A 5,948-nucleotide genomic window follows, 5' to 3' on the forward strand; every position below is an offset into this window, starting at 1 on the left:
TGTGTGTAGTGTTGATGTAGATCAATGGGCATCGTCTGTCACCCGTCCTTCTATGGGAGGCAGTGCCACTTGATGCAGACGCTCCTACCTAGCGTCACCGCACCTCCCCTTCCCCCCTCTCAGTCATTCTCACCGCGTCATCGTTGGCATACCCACTTCACTATCGTAGACCCGACATGTGCTTCCTAGTTCTTTTGTCGCGCCAGTGACCATGGTGAGGTGAGCTCCATTCATTTCTATTGATGTTGTAACTTTAGGTTTTCTATGCATCTTATGGATGATTTATTGTAATTGTGGTATGGATATTTATATTATTTTGTTATGCATGTTTGAATTCTACTATCCATTTGTATCGGCGATGATGAAAAAAACTGAAAGTGCAACTATCCCTGGGTGGTTTTGGTAATTACTAACAACATATAACTCATTGAGCTAATGCTACTTAAAGATAAACATTTCAGGAAAGCTCAATGATTGGCATGGCATGGATAGAAAAGTGGATCCCTCAAAATTCTAAGGACAAAGAATTGGCTCAAGCTCAAAGCTCAGGACTCTACATCTTTTCATTTTAAGTGATCCAAGATCACATTGAGTCCATAGGAAAAGCCAATACTATTAAGAGGGGATAAGGTGTTGCGTAATGGCTTGCTTGCTCAAAGTGCTTAGTGATATGCTCCAAAGTCCCCAACTACTTTCTCACATCCACATATGTCCCAAACCAAAAGTCAAACTCGGCCCCACCGAAACTTTCTATCCACGCCACCGAGTTCAGTTGACATAGCCACTGCCAGAAACCCTAGTCTTTTCGGTCTCACCGAGATGGGATTGTAATCTCTCTGTTTCCCTTCGTAACGTTTCGGTCAAACCAAGATGAGCGATCGGTCCCACCGAGATTGCAATGCAAACTCTCTGTTTCCCTTTCGTAACATTTCGGTCCAATCGATATGAGCGAATCGGTCCCCCCGAGTTTGCCTGAACAACTCTCTGTTAGTCCATTACCAAAATTGGTCTCACCGAGTTTGTGTAATCGGTCTCACCGAGATTACGTTATGCCCTAACCCTAACCAAATCGGTCCCACCGAGTTGACATGTCCATCCCACCAAAAATCCTAACGTTCACATTTTGAACTAAATCGGTCTGACCGAGTTTCATGATTCGGTCCCATCGAGTTTGGTGATTTTTGTGTAATGGTTAGATTTTGTGTGGAGGCTATTTATACCCCTCCACCCACTCTTCATTCGTGGAGAGAGCCATCAGAACATGCCTACACTTCCAACATACATTTTCTGAGAGAGAACCACCTACACTTGTGTTGAGGTCAAGATATTCCACTCCAACCACATAAATCTTGATCTCTAGCCTTCCCCAAGTTGCTTTCCACTCAAATCATCTTTCCACCAAATCAAAATCCTGTGAGAGAGAGTTGAGTGTTGGGGAGACTATCATTTGAAGCACAAGAGCAAGGAGTTCATCATCAACACACCATCTATTACCTCTTGGAGAGTGGTGTCTCCTAGATTGGCTAGGTGTCACTTGGGAGCCTCTGTCAAGATTGTGGAGTTGAACCAAGGAGTTTGTAAGGGCAAGGAGATCGCCTAATTCATGAAGATCTACCTGAGTGAGGCAAGTCCTTCATGGGCGACGGCCATGGTGGGATAGACAAGGTTGCTTCTTCGTGGACCCTTCGTGGGTGGAGCCCTCTGTGGACTCGCGCAACCGTTACCCTTCGTGGGTTGAAGTCTCCATCAACATGGATGTATGATAGCACCACCTATCGGAACCACGCCAAAAATCTCCGTGTCTCCAATTGCGTCTGCACACTCCAAACTCCTCCATTTACCTTCATATGCAATTGTTTTACTTTTCGCTGTTATACTCTTAGAATTGCATGTGTAGGTTGATTGCTTGACTTGTGCTAAGTTGCTAAAATCTGCCTAGAACTAAAATTGGGAAAAGGCTAGATTTTTATTTGGTCAAGTAGTCTAATCACCCCCCCCCCTCTAGACATACTTTCAATCCAACAAGTGGTATTAGAGCTTTGGTCTCCATTTGCTTTGATTTCCATAGCTTTTGGTGGTCATAGCCTTGGTTTCACAACTTAGGAGAGTATGGCGTCTAGCGAGGGAAATTACCACCGTAGAGGTCCTTACTTTGATGGTACAAATTTTGCTAGTTGGAAGCATAAGATGAAAATGCATATTCTTGGACATAACCCCGCCGTTTGGGCTATTCTGTGTATTGGCTTGCAAGGTGAATTCTTTGATGGGAGAGAACCAAACCGTGAAGCTACCGCGGAAGAGTTGAAGATGCTACAATACAATGCTCAAGCTTGTGATATTCTCTTCAACGGATTATGCCCCGAAGAATTCAACAAAATCAGCCGTCTTGAGAATGCAAAGGAAATTTGGGATACTTTGATTGATATGCACGAAGGTACCGAATTTGTTAAGGAATCCAAATTGGATGTGCTTCAAAGTCATCTTGACAAGTTCAAAATGAAGGATGGTGAAGGTGTCGCTGAAATGTACTCTAGGCTTGCTCTCATCACAAATGAGATTGCCGGCTTAGGAAGTGAAGAGATGACCGATAGATTCATCATCAAGAAGATCATAAGAGCCTTGGATGGAAAATATGATACCGTGTGCACATTGATCCAAATGATGCCCAATTACAAAGATCTCAAGCCAATGGAAGTTATTGGAAGAATTGTTGCTCATAAGATGTCACTCAAGGATAAGGAAGAGCTTCACAACAAGTCAAGTGGTGCTTACAAAGCCTCGTGTGATGCTCCCACATCATCAAGTGAGAAGCAAACCTTCAATAAAGAATTGAGTCTAATGGTGAAGAACTTCAACAAGTTATACAAGAGTAGAAGCAAGGAAAGAAGTTCCAAGTCAAGGTCCTACAATGACAAAAGATCTTCTAGTTGTGAGCGTAATTGCTACAATTGTGGAAGACCCGGACACTACTCCAATGAATGTACGGCCCCCTACAAAAGAAGAGAAGATTCTCCCAAAAGGAGTAGAAGAGAAGAATCACCATCAAGAGAGAGAAGGAGTAGAGATGATCATTATGAACAAAGACCCTCTCGGAGAAGCAAGGACTCGGAAAGGAAGGACAAGTCATCAAGGAGCTACACAAAAATAAGACATCAAGCTCATGTTGGTGAATGGGTATCCGGTTCCGACTCCGACAATCACTCCGAAAGAAGTTATCACCCCGACTCCGAATATACTCAAGATGAAGGTGTTGCCGGACTAGCACTTGTGACAACCAACTCCTACGACATATTTGACTGACCAAATGAAGGAATTGGGAGATTCTTCATGGCTAAAGGTCCAAAGGTAACACACCCCGAGTATGTTGATTTCAATAGTGATGAAGATGACTTGCTAGGAGATGATGATTTACTTGTTGACAACTCTAGTTATGAAAACTATGATGAGCTTGCTATTAATCATGATAATCAAGATAAAACGAATGGCGATGATAAGAAGGATATTGAGCATCTAACTAAAGAACTAAACACTCTTAAGTTAGCTCATGAAACTACCTTGGAAGATCATCGAGAACTTTTAAAGACTCATGATAAGCTACGCTTTGAAAAGCTCAACCTTGAGCAAGAACATGAGTTTTTAAAGGCAATCAATGATGATCTTCGCAAGAAAAGTTCTTCTTATATTTCCAAGTGTTTACTCTTGTCTACTTACATGCCACAAGTTAAATCTAGCAACAAAAACAAGAAAGATTCTTCATCTAGTAGTAACAACAATCAATGTTAAATCCAATGTTGTTGCTTCTAGTAGCTCTCTTGATTCCACTAATGATTCTCTTAGCCAAGTTACACTTGATCAAGAAAATAGCTTATTGAAGGGAATTATAGAGAAAGGTGTTTACAAGAGCCTTGCCGGAAGTAAGCAATTTGAGGAAATTGTACACAAGCAAGGAAGACACCGGAAGAATCAAGGTGTTGGTTTTGAACGAAAGTTCAATGCCAATGGAGTGGAGTGGGAAGAAGATCAATACCCCAAGACAAAGTTTGTTCCTCAACAAGATAAGTATGATCCTACTTCTTTCAAAGGAACACAATCTCAAGATGATCTTCCACCACAAGACAACAAGCAAAAAGGCAAGGACAAGCAGCAAGAGGAGATTGATGCATTCGAGGAAGCACCCAAGGCCTTAGTCAAATGGATTCCCAAGACTACATAAAGTTCTACTTCAAGTACGACTACAACCCCAAGGATTCCCATCAAGATGGTGTGGATCCCGAAGAACAAGAACTAGAGAGTTCTTGAGGTTGACTTCACCAACCTACTTCACTCTTATCATTTTGGCAAGGACAAGTGCAAACAACTTTCATATCTTGCACTAGTTCAAGGAGTCACAAACCCTCTTGTTGGTAAGAAAAGGGACAAGGTAACCTAATGCTTCCATGGACATCATCTTATGTACACATTACTCTATGTCTATGGATGTCCTTGTTTGTTCCTTGTGGGACTAACCCATGTAGGTATTGAAAGTGCAACTCACTCCAAAGGATTGCTCCGAATGATCTACATCAACATTGAGCATCCACATCTTCAACACCTACATGAAGTCATCATCGAACAAACCCGAGGTTAGTTGATCCCTCTTAGGAGGGAATATCACATCTAGGGGAGTTTTACTCTAATCAATTGAGCTAAAGTAACTCTAATGGTGTGAGTACAACAATGCTCTATGTAAAAGTGGTAACCCCACTTGTGCTTAAACGATGAGTATGACCTATGATCAAATGTTCTCATTTGACTCCTAAGTCAATATACTCATATATAGATGACCTAGTCATCGCCAATTGCTTGATAGATGCTAGAGTGTCTGTGCATGCTTCGTCACATATTTCGTTTGCCATTTTAATTGTGTGAGCATGTTGAATGCATATTTTTCTCATTCAAGGACATCCATTTGTTGCTTTGATTGTTTTTTTCTCTTTTGCCAAATGGATGGACAAGAATGCCTAAGAACTCCCTCTAGCTATCTATGCTTTTCTGGTCTCAAACTCTATTCATGCTACATCACAAAGTTTGATCAAGTCAGATTCGAACCACTCTGTGTGAGGAGCACTCGGAGTTCCCGATTCGTCATAGACTTAAACTTCCAAAACCTCTTTGTGCATTTCGGTCTGACCGATTCATCCTTTTCGGTCCTACCGAGATCACTTAGTTGATGTAGGGTTTCAATCTCGGTGCAACCGATTAGAACTGTTCGGTCACACCGAGTTGCAGTAACTGTCTGCAGTTTTGCATCTCGGTGCCACCGAGTTGTTCCACTCGGTCACACCGATAGGGTCAGGTTATATATACTGATGGGCCAAATTTTGGAATTTTTTCCGAAACCCTTCGCCCGCGCATAACCTACTCTGCCTCTTCGGGTCTCCGGATCGTCTTCTCACCGCCAGCGACCTCCCGTCGCTGGTCTCCGCTGCCGTCAACGGCAATCTACTCCGCCGTTGCCGCCATAGCGAACACTCGCCGCATTAGGGTAAGTGTTTGATCCCTTGTGTTGTCTTTTTCACTCTGATTCCTAGCACAAGGTCAATGCCATGTTTCATGCCACGATTGAGATTCATCCATGCAGCTAAAACGTCCTTAGGTCTAGATTGATTCGAAAAGTTTAGGGTTAGCTCTCCGCAGAACTCATCTCGGACCGACCGAACTGTAGAAGTCGGTCTCACCGATTCGGCCTTGGCCATTGCACATGCGCTCTTCGGTCTAACCGAAACACGCACATCGGTGTGACCAAGTTCAGGACTCTGTGAAACCCTAGCAATCTCGGTGCCACCGAACTGTGACTCGGCCCTACCGAGTTCACTAGTTTAGGTTCTAAGTGTTGCTTCGGTATCACCGAGTTTGTCAATTCGGTAGCTCCGAGATCACTTCTGTAGAGAACTAAAACTAAACTTTTT

This window comes from Triticum urartu, chromosome 2A (genome assembly GCF_056163025.1).
Source record: "Triticum urartu cultivar PI428250 chromosome 2A, HENAU_Tu73, whole genome shotgun sequence".
NCBI classification, from domain to species: Eukaryota; Viridiplantae; Streptophyta; class Magnoliopsida; order Poales; family Poaceae; genus Triticum; species Triticum urartu.